Genomic DNA, 17,321 nt, shown 5'->3' with positions numbered 1-17,321 from the left:
TTATAACGCTAGTCTTCAGGGCACATGTAAAAAGAAATTGCTATTTCTATACCACTAACAAGGCTCAAAATAGCATCACACTTCCATGGTAGCATAGACCTCTCCAGAAGTCCAGCCTCCGTAACTTCCGTATCCATCCAACTTCCGGGCATCGAATGTCTATGGGAAATAACATGGCGTTTCGAAACATCATACCTGTCAAACTCTGTAGGTGGCAAAGTAGAAAAAAATGGTGGGCAGACTGGCCTACATACTTCTGCCATCTAGTTTCCACTGGATTTTTTGATTGTCAGTGCCGTTAAAGTAGTAAACGATTATTAATGCTAACCGGGAGCTAGTTGCGATGTACGCGGGCGGAGGAGGGAGTTAGATCTCGCTCATAACCAGTCACAACCTAACGTGATGGTCATTTTTACGTGTGATTCATGCGTGATTTCAGTGGTCTATAAAAGTAAATCGTTAGCAAGATTCAGCCTCTTTTCAACACGACTTGACTCTGCAGAGTTTGTTGTATCTTATTGAGATATTCGATTGCTTGCATTTTAGATAGTAGTAGATAGTTCATATATAGTAATAGTAATATATATATATATATATGGTATAAATTTAGTAGTAATTTTTTGATATATTAGAAATCCAGTGCATAACCCTTAACTTAAAAAAGCCACGAGGGTTGTGCTAACCAGCACGAGGACTAACGTTAGTGTTAGCTTTCGCTGCAACCTAGCTGTATTGGCTACTTTGGTTATACTAGTTATTATTATATTATTTGTAATTTTTTTAGAATAGATACTCTGTATTTTTTGCCCGTTTCATTTTCTTTGGCGCTCCGTAGCCTGCATTCTTACTTAAAGCATGGTTTGCTGTTACGCGCCAGGATGTTCTCACAGGACTGGAGGTCCTGCGGGCTGTACCTTCCACCGATTCCCTCAAAACGTGCGGAAAAGAAGAATTTGGAATCGCAACCTGAGGCAAGCTATCCTTTTTATCCAGTGTAAAGGAAAGGGTGCATAAGGTTATTATGGAAAGGATAGTTTGCAATAACGTGGTCAATCAATGAACGATTTTAATTTAGGTACATCCTCATTTAGGTACATCCTCTTGAACTGTGTTTAACTTAAACAGGATTATACCTCCTCGGGTTTTGTTTTTTTAGAAATTGTACTCTGATTTAAGGTGAGTCGAACGTCTGTATCTGAACAGCTGCAAGTAAAAGTATGCGACTAGTAGCTAGCTATCTACAGCACCAAGTTCTGTTGCACCCCTCCCGCTCTGGTTTATAGGAGTGCGTTTCAGCTCAGCCCAACCCATTTCTAATGGCTATAGGATATAAGACTGCTGTTAAGATCCTAGCACAGGCAGCAAAATGTATTGAAGTGTCATGCTTGGCTTCCGAAAATGGGTAACAGATAATCCATAAAGTACTATATACTTATTTGTTTTCCCTGTCTTTTTTAGTAAAACACTTTTGCCTTTAAAAGCATGCTACAAGAACACCTTAGAGAAGCCAGTGAGTGTACAGAAAGAGACCTACTCAGTTTACAGGGGTATGCACTCTTTCAAGTTGCTTCTCGGTGTTGCACCAAATGGGGCCATAACATTTTGCAGCGAGCTCTTCCCAGGATCGACAACTGACAGAAATATTGTGCTACGCTCAGGTATTCTTGATCACTTCCAATCAGGTGATCACATCCTGGCCGACAAAGGTTTTTTGATTCAAGACATTGTCCCTCCAGGTGTGACAGTAAATATACCCCCGTTCCTTCACCATGGCAGGTTCACACCTAGTGAAGTGCAAGCTACAAAAGACGTCGCCCAGAACCGAATTAATGTAGAACGTGCTAATTCGAGACTCAAGCAGTTTAAGATCCTTGACATGATTCCTAGCCACCTCAGAAGCTTTGCAAATGATATAGTGCAGGTCTGCTGTGTGCTTGTTAATTTCCAAGGGCCCCTTGTTAATTTCCAAGGGCCCCAAAGTAACACTGTAGAACCTACAGTGTTACTTTGGCAGGAGAGGAATTGATGTAATTTGATTATCTTTGGAACTGAAATATCAACAACCTTCAAGTTGCAACCACTTCAATTAGCATCAAAATATCACTATCACATGATTCACTATTTTGTACGTAGGCCCAGAGGACTGTTAGGGGGCAGGCTATATATTATCAAGTAGGACTATAGTAAATAATTTAGTCAACATTTTAACTCCATGTTGGTTTTAAGTTAAAAACAAAACATGTTATAAATGGGAAAAAATCCATGGTTCTGTGTCACTGTTGGCAAAATGATCATGATGGCCTATATATATATTTCAGCCATATTTGGTTTAGTCTTGTGTAGGCCTAGGCTACATGTACTTTGCTCCATTATAAATTAGTTTTTTTTGGGCCTTATAGGCTGTATTGCAATATGTTATAATGTTTGAAATATATGTATATATATGTATCTCAATGTATCAATACTTCCCAGATGTCGTCAATTAAAGGGTTATTTTAATTTATGAGTAATTTTTTTTACCTTTGCCAATCACACCCCCTGATGAATGAGAAGGAGCAGGCCACGCAGTCAGGGAGTCAGGTCTGTGGCTTGCACCCTCAGGATGCTGGGTGCTTCGCCAGATGGGTTTGTGGGTGAATCCTCCATTATCGAGGTCAAGTGCCCTTATAGCGCCCGAGACCAGACGCTAGACGAGGCTTTGAACAACGGACTTCTTCCTCTAGACAGTTGATGTGATGTATGCCTTGAAATCAAAACATCCATACTGGCACCAGGGGCAGATGCACCTCACTGAATACATTTTCATACTCACTGAATACATTTTCTATACGTGACACTTGCACAGCTGATTTGTGTCAGTTTAAAAGGGTCACGGTTACTTCGAGGAGGTAGCAGCTAGGTAAAGTTCCCATGAGTAGCCTGTGGTTAGCATACATCACTAGATAACCTGATTAGTGCCACAGCTTCACAAAGTTCCTAAATGATATATTGAACCAGAGATGGTTGACAAGGCATATGTAAGGGTATGTCATTGAACTTTTGATCCGAGCAGCATCCCGTTTTCCGTCTCCAGTCCGGCATGTCTTCGTGAGTCTTTTATTTCACATTTGATGCCGTGTTGCCAGCTCTGCTGAAGGGGGGAAATGTGGCTCCGTCCGTCATCAACCGGTTGATGACCCAAAAGTCTCTCGACAACGTCCACGCCATCCAGTGCACTGCATGAAAAGTGTGATTTTCGTCCCCGTAAACGACCGGAGATCTCCCTCATTTTCGGTAGTTGACGACAATTTGCAACCCGCGCTTGTCGCCGTTTGTCTGTGCCACAAATTGTCGGAACCGAACAATGACGTATGTGGAGAGCTTGCAGAGTGCTAATGGCCCTAATTAGCATATGAATGCAGCGAAACCGCGGCTGGCCAGGTCTGGCTTGAATATCCTTACTCAGTATTGGATGAAACCACTACTTTCAAACAAGTAAAATCACTCCTGATTGGCAGCAAAACCACACCTGGCCAGGCCAGGCTTGAATTTCCTTACTCAGTATTGGATGAAACCACAACTTTCAAACAAGTAAAATCACTCGTGATTGGTTGGCAGATCTGTCACTATTCGTCACCCTGCCTCATAATAAATGTATATATATATATATATAAATATATATTAATTTATTTATTCATATTAAGCTGTATATTCATGTCATTGTTATCCTATGTAGGCTACCATCAAGGACATTAATGAATTTATAGAGGAAATGAACATTTGCCAGGAACATGTTTATGCAAAGAAAGAGCTTTATTAAAACAAACACAACTATATACAAAGCGAGGATCTGCCCACACATGGGTGGAGGATGATCCAAAAACTACAACTCAGTGAACTGTCCGTTTGCCTCCTCTGGGTTGTCGGTAACTGCCGCTGTTCTTTCCGAGGCAGGTCCGTTGTGCAGACGCCTATTGTGCGTGGCTCTGTACTTCGGAGTCGCCTCTTACCGGGACTGCAGCTTCGCACAGAGTTCAGAGAGCTCCAGCCTACGAAATGACGGCGACCGTACAATCCATCCAGAGACCCCACCAACAACGCCATCTTCCTAGTCATATGCTAGCACACTCTGTCTCGATTCCAGCAGCTGTAAAAAAAACAATGAATCAGTACTGTGCGATGATGCACTGCGTATGGACACAACACTATCAATGCACCAAATAAAGTCTTACCCTCTTTCTTCTCGCTCGACTCCGAGCTGAACTCTTCGCAGCTTCCGCCCGCAATGAGTTTTCTGGCTGGGTATACCTAAAACTCCTGCGTACCGTCTCGTAATATGTCTTACAGGCGGCTGGAAAACAATTAAATGAGAGTGGTATGAATAAAAATCAAACGGAAGTCACAGTAACATTAAACAAGGAAGGAGAAACAGTAAAAAAAAAAGTCACTTACACACAATGTCGTCTTTCAACATCGTGTAAATCTGGACTTCCAGATATTGCTCCGAGCAAATAGGAGGCCACCGCCTCATTATGAGGCGAGATTAGTCTGTGAAAACAAAATGTACAGTTATGATCGGTATCTATCCTATGGTATCTATACGTATCTATTTCCTTATACCGCAGAATGAAAGCATGTTCTTTAAATCTTATCCTTGCTCCGGTTCGTAGCGCCTGCAATTTGTCTCCGAGTTGTGAAGACGGCGTACTGCTTCCTGTAAATGACGACACAAAAAAATACACTTTAATAAAGCTGGTTCTGCTCACTTGTTCTTTTGCAAGGCTACTAGGCTACTCTTAGCTTTGGTTTTAGGCTAGGGTACTTTTAGCTTAGCTAGCAGTCATCGAACATATTCTTACCGCAAGCTTGGGATTGTGCACCAGTCTTCTCTTCTTAAAGTTTGTCTCTCCCGCACAGTTTTTCAACTCCAGAGCAGCCAACCGGTCCTCTATGGACAGCAACCTAGAGTTTACCTAATTGCTTGAATGACTTGCAGACAGCTCCGAGCAAAGAGGAAGTCACGACCCCATTAGGAGGCAAAGTTAGTCTGTGAAAACAAAATGTACAGTTAAGATCGGTATCTATCAACGTAGCCAATCTATTTCCTTATAGCCTACAGCAGAATGAAAGCATAGTATTCTTTAAATCTTACCATTGCTCCGGTAGCGCCTATGTGTCTCCGAGTGAACCCTGGTAGGCTACGGCTGGCTCTGATTTCCCGAAAGCAGATGTCTATTCTCCTGGCGAGACAAGTAACCACTCATCTGGCACTAGATCCAATGCTCTCCATTCTTCCAAGCAAAAAGGGAAGTGCTCGTTTAAAGGTCCCCTCTTCTAGAAGGAATGAGCGCAGACGATCGCGGGCGCGTTGTTTATGATTCACATCCACATACATCCAAATAACGTGAAGTAGTAGCCTAATGAAACTGTAGGCTAGCCTTACAGTTCTGCTGAATCCAAGTACAGCTCGCTGCAGCCTGTGGGAAGGCGAGGCTTGGAGATGCTCCTCTCTGAATTTGCCGCCGCACACTGACTGTTGTTTATCCTATCAGCTGTTCTGGTGGAAGCGCGACCACAGTGCAACCACTGCTCACTAGAGGAAGTGTCTCCCCTGCTGGCGTGGGGGCGTAACGGTTGGACTTAGTGGTTTATTGAAGTGACCCTGCTGTGGCGTATAGACTGAGAATGTTTTGGACTGTGTAAATAGTCTACTACCAGGGAAACAGCCAATCTATTTCCCTGGTAGTAGACTATTTACACAGTCCAAAACATTGGCTATTTCCCTGGTAGACTATTTACACAGTCCAAAACATTCTCAGTCTATACGCCACAGCAGGGTCACTTATATAGGTATATATTTTTTATTCAACAAAAATATATGCAATTTTGCATATATTTTTGTTGAATGAAGATAGTGATAAAGACAATCATTTATATATTTGCCTCTGAAATTCTCATTGTGTTGGTGTGAAGGGAAAATCTGAATCTAAACTCTATCGACTGTTTTAAGTCAGGTTACATTATTGGAGCTTGCAGGGAACAGACATGTCATACCCAGCATCATTTCTGCCTGTTGAGCGTATTACTGGGAGTTGTTTAAGCAAGACCAAAGGCCATAGTCATGCCAGCATGCACAGTTCACTCTCCCTGCTACCCTGATTTGCATTTGTATAGCTCACAGCATTTTCATTTACATGTTAAAGCCTCCCCTAGAATTAGGAGGAGGGGGGTCGTGGGCGGACGACTGCCAAGCAAGGCCCACGTCAATTTCTGACAATTCATGGCAGTTTTCGGCATTGCCTGCAAACTGCCGCGAACAGCCATTAAACTGAACTTCCACGACAATCTACAGTGCCGCATACTGACGGAAATCACACTTTTCATGCAGTGGTGGAGGCGTATGAATCAGGGGTGTGATTCTTCTGTTTATTTTAGTCTAAAAAAAAAAACTACTAGTAGCATGCCAGGGAGCAATTGTTACCCTGAGGCTGTAGACATTTAATCTCAAACTTGATATTTAACTGGTGACTCTTTTAAATGGTGGCTGGCAGCCTGGACAGGTTGTTGTTTTCCCACAGGCAGAGGGAGGTGTTGGTGGTCTCTAGTGCTCATGTGTATATATTATATAAGCTGACCTTCGGTGCGGGATGCTGTGCAAGCTGACAGGTTGACATCCAGCAATTTTGGTACCGTGTTTACCGCTCTGTTGAAGGGAAGGAGTGTTGCTCCAGTGGTCGTTTGTGGTTCCAAAATTCTTTGTATTCAGAAACCATTGGTCATCAGTCCTCAGGCCATGAACAGTTGCTCTTCTGTGGCACAAAGTGTTGCCATAACCTTTTACCGTGTGTAGGAGTTTTGATTATAGTACACTTGGACACCACATGGTTTGTGTGCGCGCCAGCCACCTGCAACCTACCTGTGAGTGTCCCCGTGGTGCAGCAAAGTGCAGTCATGGTGCAGCACTGGCCCTCTTTGCCTACTGGAATTTCAGCCGCACCAACGTGGAATGCTCATGGAAAGCTGCAAAGACCACAAAGGAGCAGCATTTGGTGAATGAGCTCTACCCACGCAATGATTTTAACTTTATGACTATATAGCCCCACCTCTCAACTCAGCCACGGCACTCGATCTGACACGCTGCCTGTCAAAACAAACCAAACCATTTATTTATCATATTAAAAATGTTTTTTCTTTCCCCTGTCATGATTTATGTGCACAGTGTAGCCTAGCAGCCTTTTGTGGCTAAGTTAGAAGCACACATTATCTTAATTTTAGTTAAACATTAATTGCATGTTAATGTTTTCTCCAGTGGTGCTCAGACCTAATGCAATGCATAGGCTACCCAGACAGCAAAATATATTTGGGCCAGATTTGGTCCAGATCTTCATTAGCATTTGGCGCAGATCCTCTAAACGGACCTGCCCCGGGGTCATTTCTTCCAACGGGCCAATACCGGAACAGGTTGGAATTACGGATCAGAGACAGATCTGGGCCAGAACTGGCCCAGTACAGTTAATATTGTCATGGCATTTGGTGCGGATCTGGCCCAGACTCATATTCTACATCTGGGGCTCATCTGGTCCTGGTCTGTGATTCATATTTAAGCTATCAGACAATTAAGACCCACACAATTTGTAATTTTCTAAATAGTTTTTTATTTTAAAAAGGCAAAAGAGAACACTGTGTCCGCTAGCCTGAGCTTAGGCCTAGGCTTACAACATAACAGAAACCAATATGTAAAATATAAGGCTTAAGCTATGTTGATAAACAAACTCCGCTAAACGCACTGAAAGAAAATGTCATGTTAACATAGTCCGTTGCATCTAACCGGCTGATGTCCCGATGATGATGACGACGGCGCTCAGCTGTGTCGGAGGAAGATTACTGGCAGTCTGGGGAGCACTGAAAGCACAGAACAGTTGGGCGATCCTGCAGATCAGCAGGTCGGTGGACTTTGACAGCGACAGTTTGTTGTTTCGTGAGAGTTCTTCGACGTTAGCTAGGCTACTCAATCCAGACTGCAGGGCAGGCTGCTATCATGGCAGCTCGCAGGTCAGCAGCAGTTCCTTGGTCGCGGCAGCGGCAGATCTCTCGCAGAGGCTAGTAGCTGTCCTGAGAAATATTTTCGAGCAGACGGTGAATAGCAGCGCCGTTCACGGATGGATGTCAGAGGACCAAGGCAAAAACTAGCCCAATGGACTAACGTTAAAGTTAGGCATCAACCTGCGATTCTTCCTCATTGCTCCTGTGAGACGTACAAAAAGCACACAAAGCAAAGAAACAAAGAGTAAATATTAGATTCAACATCCAAAGATTATTTATTTTATAACAGTAACGTTATAGTATGCCAACAACGCATTGCATCCCAAACCGGATAAACTGGAGGACAGCGACAATTCTTGTGGACCTTCGATAAAAGGCTTTACAGCCAAGTTTTTCCAATCTAAATCCATTTTAAACAGGCTTAAAAAACGCTGGCCGTCTAAAGCTACCTGCAGTGCTACTAGCAGCAAGGCTAGCGACAGACAAATGGCTACGAATTTGCAGCTAACACACAATGGACACGATATTAAGCGATTTTGGTGAATAATAAGCAAAGCTCACCAATTTAGCCTTAAAGCTCATGTTCACATAGTTGTGGATGCATGTTTAAAAGAACCTAGACTACAAGCTAACCGTAGCTACTACCCAGCTTGTCTGGCACGTTTCAGGTTGTCAGAATTTCAGAGTAAACTAAGTTTGTAAACTTTCATGTTTAATACAGAACAGGCCTAAATATTTAGCAGACTAAAATGACATGAACACCAGTTTACATTTAAAATGATACTTGTATAATGTACTTACCAATAATCACAAAGACGGTGCAGCCTGTCTTCCACTCTGCATAATCACATAACGTAGTTGCAGTTGCAGGTTTATGTGGGGGAAAAGTGTTCCGTTAGTTGTGGCGCGTCAGGTCTGCGCAGCTCCTGAGGATCTGGCCCACACCCGCCGGGCGGACTCAATTCAGTTGTGGCGCGTCTGGTCTGCGAAGCTGCCCCGGATAGGCGCCGCACCCGCTGGATGGACTGTCACAGTCAGAAGCTACAGACAAGTCTGGCGCAAAGTTGGTGCAGATCTGCATAGTGAGTGCGACTGCTGCGCGAATCTGCCGATTCAAAAACGGATCTGGCACAGATGTAAATGCTGTCTGGGTAAGCATTTGAAATTTCACATAGCAGTCACATACCTTGAAAATTAACATTATTAGTTTAACAGTTGAATTGAAAACCAAATTGTCTGTCTCCTTATTTCATGCGACTGCTTAACAAACTGTTTCAACAATATTTTCTTCTATGCGATTCACGCAGATTAAACGTGAAGCTTCTGCACGGCCGGCGCTATCGACTGGTCTGGCATATGCACTACAGCACATTTAGCCGGTTACACCTCTGTGCAGGGCTGTAGTACTCGAGTCCGGACTCGAGACCGTTTTTCTATGGTCTCGGACTTGTCTCGGACTCGCTAGTATTTGGACTTGGTCTTGTCTCGGTCTCGGCCACTGGTCTTGCCCAATATGGCTTTTGGTCTCGACCGAGTCCAGGTGTCTTTAAGGCCATCAAAATTAACGTGTTAATCGCCGCGATTCATTTTTGAAATACATAATGCGTTACAAAATATTAACGCAATAGTGTTTACCTTTGTGGGGGGCTGATGTCACGTAACGGAAGCCGCAAAACCTAAAACCGCAAGCCTGAGAGTTTATTTTACTGTCTGTGGAGTTAGCTGAAGATGAAGAGGAACCAACATTTAGCCAATAAATAGTAGCTTTACTGCAAACTGCTTTTCACTCTTGTTAGATAACGTTTACAATGTCAAAATGCACCAACAGTAACAGTTACATAAAGATGATACTTTTCGGGTCCTCTCCATTAAGATCCAACTTGAACGTGTGCCACTCCATTTAATTGAGAGCGCGTCTGAGCGCACACGAGAGGGAAAGAAAACGATTGGCAGGCTCTAGCTGGATTGTCGTTGTTGATGATAATTGATATCTCCTTTTTAATATAAGAAACTTATAAAAGGAAGGCAACAAAGACGAGGTTAGAGGAGATTGCGGATTTATCCGATTTCCACTACTGACCAGTTATAAACTATGAGAGCCAGGGCACTTGGACATGTAGGCTGCACTCACTGTGATTTGAAAAATGGACAAAAATATGAAGAGTTGTCTTTGCCTTTGTGTAATGGAACTGGTGAGTCTTGAAGTCTTCAATAATTTGTTTACATGAAGCACATATTATGCCGATTGAAACACATTCCACTCAGCTAGCTATAGGTGACTGGCTCAGGCTCATCATTCACTTTTAATTGCAAACAGAAAATGTCTAGCTAGCATCATGTCATTACATGCTTCTATTTCCAAAGGAATGAAAGCTGTTTATACCAACTTAATATCATGCTTATCATTGTTAATATTGTACAATACACGTGGTACAAACAATATTAGAGCTTGTGGACTAGCTATAGGCTATATTTCAATGGAGCTGGTAAAAAAAAGATAATTAGGCCTATGAGAACGTGGCCACAATGGGCTTAAAGTGACAGTGCACCATCCAAGGATTAAAGTTCTCCGTCATAGGACGGATTTCCGTCAATTTGATTTTAGAAATGTCATATTTGAGATCGATGCAGATCCGATGAGAAAACAAATAGGAGGGGGGGGGGACTGTCACCTTTGCTTTTCCTTTTTTAAGGCAACTACAAATATTAGGTAAATGTTTAAAGACCTAATGTTCTTGAGAACTTTATGTGTCTCAATCCGTGACCGCTCAAGAAGATACGTCCTATACGGCCTACGTCAGCCATGAGTTTCGCTTTGTATGTTGTAGCTACACACTTGTCTCGGGCGTTTGCTTAAAAAAAAGAACACGTATGGAGGACTATAACGGTCTCAAAGTTGGATTATAGTGACACAATCGAGACAGCTGATGAGGTTGGCCAATCCGTTTAACTTTTTTGGATATGATATTGTGAGCTCTATGTGCGAATTCGGAGGCTGTGTTCTTTCCGTGCATCAATGTAGACACTTACTATCGCGAACTCTTGTCAGGGGAGGTCATTCATTTTGGGTGTCACCTATGACTTGAACAGATAGCCTGCTATGCCACCCGATGTAGGCTACTATTATTGTTACAGTTTTTAATCAATGCAACTAACATTATGTGTAAAGCGACGCAATATAAACCGTAGCCTATGCAATTTCTTATCCCGTCTGTTATGACATACAACAATGTTTTTCACAATTTGCGACGGAAGGTTTTGACTGTGCGTGTCGAGTAAGGGGGTCAGTCGTGTTTGTGACGCACAGACAGCCTTGTAGCCTATTTTGCTTAGGCCTCACTTTTAACGACAATAGGTTGTGAGTGTATGTTGACAAAAAATAACCATACAATTAAAATAGTCAACTTAAAACTTTGCTATAAAATATTATTAATTTATAGCACAAAACCATAACCAGTGGGCCTACCAGAACCTCGCATATTAGCGTCATGATTTGTGTGCGTCTATTTGGCAAGGCCACTAGCTGTCATGGATGCGTTGTTGCTAAAGGAAGGCAGGTGTCAAAAGTTAAAAAATAAATGCAGATGGGCAGCTGTTGGAAACGGGGGAGAACTAACAAGCCATGGTGTAAAGAAATTAAAGTGCCAGGAGTTTGCTTTTGCGCGGTTCGCTGCAAGAAAATTGTTTATGGGGCAATAGGATGCAATAGGAAAACGTTTTAGCACGCCACCAATCAGAAGACCGCCATAAGGTTAACGTTCGTGCACTTCAGGACATCTTACCTGGTGCAACTAGCCACCACGACAGAGGTAGGCTACGTTTATCTATGGCTGACCGTTTTTACGTTTAGAAAGTAGGCTACGCATGTTCTTTCATAGCGCAACACGACCTGTCCTTAACCATATCGCAACCTCTTGTCAACCTTATACAATCTGTTGCTGAAGACAAAAGCGCCGTCTCCAGATTGTCGTTACAAATGCGCAGACCTCCTGCATGAGCACACACAGTATTGCTGCTCGTTGGAAAACTGAGTTGTCTGTAAAACTCAAAATTACCATGTTATCATTAAATGCGGATGAGGCAACAAATGGAAATATGAACAATATCTAGAATGTTCTGATTTGTTACTTTGATGAGGAAATGGGAAGTCTTGCAAACTTGATTTTATAGATTTTACTTGGTGTTGAATTGCATATTAACAAGAAAAAAATCTCCCCTTTAAACACTTTTGGCCTGAAGTAATTAAATAAGAGTGTGTTAAAGCCTTTCTACAATATTGCTGCAGTAGAAAAGAACAGCAATGGCTAATCAGCAATGGTCAGGGATGGTACTAAAATATATTTTTGTTCATCAGGAAAACTCAATCTCAATCAAGAACACTCTCAATTCGCCTTATTCACATGGCGGCCATTGGCGGCTAAAACGAGGCTACAGGGTACACAAACCATAGGATTGTTATGTTCTATGCATTCACCTGTAGGTGGCATTAATTATATAGTAAGTGTACCCTGTAGCCTCGTTTTGGTTTAAACAATGGCCGCTGTGTGAATAAGGCGAATACTCCCTTTACTTTGCTGTTTGCATCTTTTTGTACATTAAAAACCAATAGGTCGCGACCGCAAAAGGGGTGTTATCTCTATAGGTAGATATGAACAACGTATGACTTATGGCCTGAAAAAAGTTCAGTCAAACGATTTTTTTTCACTTTAATCCCTGGCACCATCAGGGTTCCCGCGGATCCTTAAAAAGTCTTAAAAAGTCTTAAATACAACTTTAGGTTTTTAAGGCCTAAAAAAGTCTTGAATGGTCTGGAATGTCTTGAATTTTCGAAAAGGAGGTATTAAATTTGTGTAGGCTATGGGACCGCCAGCGAGTGCGATAGAGCGAGTGAAATGTCTCCACCCGGTTTCGTGTATTTTTTAAACGCAACTGTATAAGTGACTACCCTTATCAGAAAGTCCTATTGGATTTTGTTTTTTTCCATTACAATCCTATTGGATAGTGGAAATCCTAAAGGATTTATTGTCATACCAACAGGATTCCAATAGAGTGTGCATTGTGATTGTTAAAGTCCCATAGGATTCTAAAGGACTGGAGGGTGGTTCTATGGGATTTGGACTTTCCAATAGGATTTTCATCATGACTTTCCAATAGGATTCCCCAATGGGTTTATTTGTTTGGCTTATACTTTCCAGGATTTTAGCCTCTTTAGCTTACTTTGAACTATTATAACTCTTAAAACCTTTTATTGAAACAACTGATCATGGTTATATGATGCAAAGATGAACTGAAAGTACAAGTGTTCATTAATCAGACTTTTTTATCATTTGTGAAGACATACAACAAAAGCCATTGGCCTGTACAGCAGCAAGAGAGAGGGAAAAAGGTACACATGAAAGGGGAGTTCATTGCAAAAGATTAATCTATTTCAATGCCATTTGGCTGAAGTGATGCATACATCATTTTCTCAAATTTCATAAATACGACCTTTCTGACTATGTCACTGTATTTCACTGCAACTTTAGCGGGGGTTGCACTAATCAATTTCAAATGCCCCACGGTCTCTGATGCAAAAATTGCATTTTCAGAATGAAAAAGTTGAATAACCAACACAGGCACATTACTTTCTAAGCTTATGATAGATAGTATTTTCCCAATGCTTCCGTTTTTCAGTTCAACTGTATAGCTATTGTGTCTTTGCATGGTTCCATATTTTTCTGTTGTGAAAACTTTGCCGTTCATCACTGCACGATGGTAGTACTGTGCAACAGTTGTGCCTTGAGGTCCCCATATAGGAGCTAGCAAAAACTGCTCCACATTATCAATTTCTTTGTGGTGTGGACATCCAAGTAGTACTATATTTTGTAACTTTAGAGCTTTTGATCTTAAAGGATATCCAGCTATCCAATCATGTACCATCTTATCAATTATATGTGTTAGATTGCTATCACTTTTTGAATTGTCCAATAGAATGGGTAAGGACTGTATCAGAGAAAATCGAAATGCTATCTGCTGCGGTATTGATTGCGTGCCATGGCACAAACGTGTTAGTTTTTGGTTGTGGCCTTCGAAAACAAAGGCTGAATTACACCACAAGGGCCCATGTAATTTAACTGAAAATTCAAGGTGGGTCAATTGATGTATGTTGTATGACATGTGGGAGATTCCATATAATTGTTTGACTTGGTTAACAAATTTTTCTATATTCTGGGATGCACAGGCCAAGTCTATTTCTGATACTGTATCTTTAAGAAGGAGGAATATGGAATTGACAAGCCATGACCAATGTTTTAAATATTTGTTGGGCAAGATTAAATTCAAAACAGGCAAACTGTAAAAAAGCAACCAGCTACGGCATTCAGCCGCCTTCCATTTTTGTGCACTCTCCACAGTGCGTGGCACTCTGGGGACATCAGATGGTGGTGTCAGGGATAGCAATTTTTTGTCAATTTTGTTTTTAGCTGTTCCAATGTACCAAGGGCTCTCATGATATTTACTATTAAACCAAAGATCTAAAAAATGTTTAGTGACTCCAAGTAGTACAGCATGCATATAGTCAATAGGAAAACTTTTAATCATGTCAAAGCCAAATCCAGAGCTATGGAGTAATATTAAGGGGGAAACCGTTTTAACACCAAGGACATGCTCAACATTGTTCTCAACAGCTTCTTCTCCACAATTAATGATTTGCTTATGAGTTCTTAACTGAGCTGGAACATTGTCATAGACGCGTGTGAATCCACGACCTTTGGTTACAACTAATCCCTCATTAAGACAGCATCCACAGCCATAGGATCCATTGAATTGGTGGATGCCTTGGAGCATACATTTTGCCACTGCATCACATGTACAGGCAATAGGGAAAACCCTTGAAATGTGTCTCAACCCAGTGTGTGGATGCTTCCAGGTTATACCATTTGTATTTGTTGTTTTTATGTCCTGCACAAATTGGTGGAGAAATGTCGACATATTTGGCTTCCCTCGCCCAAACCAAACACCAGCAAGCAGTACATATTTATACCGGACTTCAGCAGGCAGCTCATTAATCACACAACGAATCGGCCATAGGGAGTTAAATGAAGAATTAAAAATGGGCACACCATCACAGTTCCACAACAAAGAAATGTCCCCGGGTCTGTAATTGGTCTCTCTGAGGATATTGCCTGGTGGTGCACAATCGCTAAGACGTTCTCTTTGGAGGATGTCTCTGATTTGGTTTTCTATAGAGAGACTAATGAAGAAATCCCCCTCTTTGACATTGTCCTTGTTTGTGTCATCACCACAGTGTACACAAAGTGACGTTTCTTTAGCTAAATTTGCACCACAACATTTGCAAAATAAATGGACTTGTATGTCGTCTGATGGGTCTTGAATGAATTTCTTGAATATGTGTAGAGAGTGTGGCAAGATATTGATGGGTGGTAAAAGAACATTTAACAATTTTAGTAGGTCTTCGATGGCTTTAGATGGCAAACTGTGTCTCAGGGCAAAGGCCAGGATTAAAACGATGCACTGAGCCAATGTTACCTCTGAACCAGGGTGTAATGGGGAATCCATTGGAGATTTGTGTGGGTCTGTGTCTACATTGGGCATATTGAGATCTGGGTTTAGAGATCCAGTTTGAAAATTAATGTCTGAATAATCATCCGAATTTTCTTGGGCTATATCTCCGTCTTCATCAGCTGTGTTGACATTAGCCTCAGTTGATTGGTTGGTCCGCCATTTACTGGTCTTTGGCACCTCACTTAAATAGTCAGGATCTAAAAATCTAAATATAAGGTTGTTGCCTTGGTCAATTATAACTTTTTGTGTAATACTGACAGAAATATAGCAGGGCATAGACCTACATAATTACCTTTTATATTTGCCCCTCTTGTATTGAGCCCTGTCCGCTCCTGCTTCCATTGGAGCAAGCCTTAGGCTATACTTCTAGGAGGAAAACTAATGTGAAAGTGGATATGGTAAGAGTATAATAACATACATTGTGAATAAGAAATTTAGTCTGCTATTTTAAGACAGCATTTTTTTACTTAATGTTCATATATGTGGTCTAATGTTTTAGAAAGTGTGTCTTTGAATTCTTTGAATTTCCCCTTGGGATCAATAAAGTATCTATCTATCTATCAATCTATCTATCTATTACTATCAATAATTACAATGGGCCTCGGGGAACAGGAAGTCCTGTCTATGGTTTGTTTACAAAAGTAGACTTATGGGGGGTGAAGAAGCGCTAGCATGTCTGCTTTTTTTACAGTCTGAACTCGGAGCGCTCACCTGCGCGCTCTGCAGACAGCGTTCGAAGTAGGTCAGCGTTCGATGTAGGTCAGCAGCTGCCTACGTCAAAAACCGTCCGTTAAGTCGTCGACTTCAAGTAGAAGCTACGTCGTCGGAGGAGACAGAGGACCAAATGACAGTAAGTAACGTTAGGCTACTAGCAGCTAATAGCACTATAGTTTTGATTAAAACAATACAAGCACTGTTTTTAAGCCCCAGTCTGCCTTGTAACAGTTCAGTTTACAAAGTAGCCCAAAAACTACGTTTAGGATAGACCAGATCAGAGATGTAACGTTATATCTGGGATAAACGATGTTGGTTAAAGGTTTAGCTAAAAGCTAGCCCTACTGGTATTACAAAATCCCGGTTATGGCAGTGACTGTTATGTTAAAAGTATTTACCTGAGTTAAATGTCGGGCACTTATCGGCTTTCATTCATAACCGTAGCACTGCAGCTTCGTTAGTAATGTTAAAGCATAGTGTTAACGTTAGTTAGCCCAATGTTATTGTCGCGCGATGTAGCCTAGTAAGTTACAACGTTTCATAGCATTGCACGCGACAATGTATCATATCGTAGCCTAGTCTAAACAGTCTTTCCCTTCACATTTCTCCCATCTTTTCCCAGAACACGATGTTCATGTTGATTCAATGGGTTGAAGATCCCCCAACCTGGGATGTATTGCCTGTAAAGAAGGTCATTTACGGCGAAATCGAGGTTGGTAATGTATGCGATGTGGAGTATTTGGAGGAGTCAAGTCCAGCAAGAATTATAGAGTTAGGTTGGTATTTAAGTCTATACACACGATCCTACGAATCAATATAGAAAATAGTAACGTTTTATGTTGTGTTCACAGATGCCACTTTTCAGGAACAATGTCTTGCTAAGAAACCTCTAGGAACTGTAATGAGTTTTTTTGTTGTTGATGTTGTTTTTGTTTTGTTGTCTTTATCAGGGAGCAGAAACACGTTGCTAAAAGCACTGGGAAAACTGGAGAGAGACAGGGCAGGAGGCCCAACAACAGCAC

At 41.7% G+C, this 17,321-nt stretch overlaps 1 long non-coding RNA gene across 1 annotated transcript; it reads right to left on the bottom strand.

Moving 5' to 3' along the window:
* Nucleotides 1–4,085: 4,085 nt before the first annotated feature.
* LOC143111730 (uncharacterized) lies at nt 4,086–5,623 on the bottom strand. The gene is made up of 5 exons (XR_012984602.1): nt 5,132–5,623; nt 4,839–5,026; nt 4,432–4,693; nt 4,212–4,330; nt 4,086–4,126 (listed from the first exon to the last, which is right to left on the bottom strand). It is a non-coding gene; the product is annotated as an uncharacterized LOC143111730 (long non-coding RNA).
* Nucleotides 5,624–17,321: the final 11,698 nt, after the last annotated feature.

Source organism: Alosa pseudoharengus, unplaced genomic scaffold (genome assembly GCF_046254945.1).
Source record: "Alosa pseudoharengus isolate Yale_2024_CS ecotype anadromous, Long Island Sound unplaced genomic scaffold, YU_APseudo_1.1 YU_APseudo_1.1_scf_8, whole genome shotgun sequence".
Taxonomy (NCBI): Eukaryota; Metazoa; Chordata; class Actinopteri; order Clupeiformes; family Clupeidae; genus Alosa; species Alosa pseudoharengus.
Note: the sequence above shows the minus strand (reverse complement) of the source record. Positions and strands in the feature narration are given on the sequence as shown.